This window comes from Suricata suricatta, chromosome 1, assembly GCF_006229205.1.
Source record: "Suricata suricatta isolate VVHF042 chromosome 1, meerkat_22Aug2017_6uvM2_HiC, whole genome shotgun sequence".
NCBI lineage: Eukaryota > Metazoa > Chordata > Mammalia > Carnivora > Herpestidae > Suricata > Suricata suricatta.
Window position 1 is genome coordinate 139989032 of NC_043700.1, and position 1574 is coordinate 139990605.

A 1574-nucleotide genomic window follows, 5' to 3' on the forward strand; every position below is an offset into this window, starting at 1 on the left:
AGAGGGTCACAGCGGCGAGTCGCCGCCTCGTCCCGTCCGCACCGACGCCGCCACCTTTCTCCTTGGCTGCGGGCCGGCGTCTGGGCTCCGCCGCGCCGTCTACAGCCCGCCCCGCCGGGGTCCGAGCCAGCTGGAGCGACGGCCCCGCCCGACGGAGCGGTCTCCCTACCGGCCGCCTCCTTTCGCCCGCCCCTCCCGCCCCGGCCCCCAGCCTGCGGCGCGGCTCCCCTAGGGGGCGGCGTCCTCTTCCCACTTCCCACCTTCCGCTTCCCTCCGCCGGCGTTGACCTCCCTCCCGACCCTAGGGGAGGAGACGGCGCCCCGTGCGCGTCCTTACCCGCCCCCGGAACGGCCCTCTTAAGCTGTCAGCTGTGTTTGCCCCCACCCGGGTGCTTGAAAGGTGGGAGACCCGGCGAGATAGCTAGCGGCGTTCTTGTGTTGCCGCCTAACTTCACCCACCCGTAGCCCTGAGGCACAAAGATCTGGGTGGGAGAAGAGGACAAAGCTAATTTTAAAAAGAAGCCTCCCTCCCCCCGGGTATTAAACTGTACCATTTGCCTTTCACACACTAGAACTTTAACCGTTGATTCACGGTTTTGATTCTGAGCTTTTTATGTGAGAAATTAGAGGTGGGTGTCTTCCTTCTATCACCTCTTTTGTTCCCTCTCTTGTGCGCCCGGTAGAAATCTTGTGTTTGCTTTGACTTCAACTCCCTGGTTTTCCGGTGTTCTGGGTGCGCATGAGTGCATTTTAAGCCAAACAGATCAGAATTTATACGACAAACGCCTATTATAGGTCGGCAGTTTTCACTTTCATGGTGCTTCCGTCTCGCTAGTAATTGGCCGCTGTGGCTTTAGTCTGAATGTTTGATTCAATGATTACTGATCCAGTAATTCCCATAAGGAAACATTTCTTTCTCGAATCTCGAATAAAGACCCTTTGCAGTTATTATCGTTATTTCTTACGCTGGATTCTGTGAATGTACCCATGCATTTCCTAGCAGATTAGCTTTGTTTTCAGGTTTCAAAATGCTGGCCGAGAATCCATGTTGACTTATAATTAAAAACCAGTGTTGTGTAACATTTTGCCTGCTTGCTTTTCTCTTTCTCTGGCCTGTCTTTCCCTCTGTAGAGAAAGTTATATACTTTTCTAGGAAACTAAACCTTTTTATTGTTAATATTCTCTGAAAATCAGTCTTGCAAGTACAAGAAATTCACATGAAACTTCTGATACTGTATTCCATCAAAACTTTTAAGCAAAAAGTATTTTAAAAGATGTTTACAAGAAGCTAATTTCAAGGAGTCTGACTATCTCTTAGTAGCTTTTCAGTTTCTGGCATTTTCCTGACCTGTTGAGCCCAGCGCTACCACCTCCTTGAGTAAGTTATTCGTCTTTTGAGCCAGTGATCGATCCTCTTTTGTAAAAATTTTATTACTTACTCATAGAGATGTGAGGATTAAATAAGAAATATAGGGAAAGGCTTTTTTTTTTAATTTTTAAAAATGTTTTATTTATTTTTGTGACAGAGACAGAGCATGAGTGGGAAGAAGCAGAGAGAGAGGGAGACACAGAATC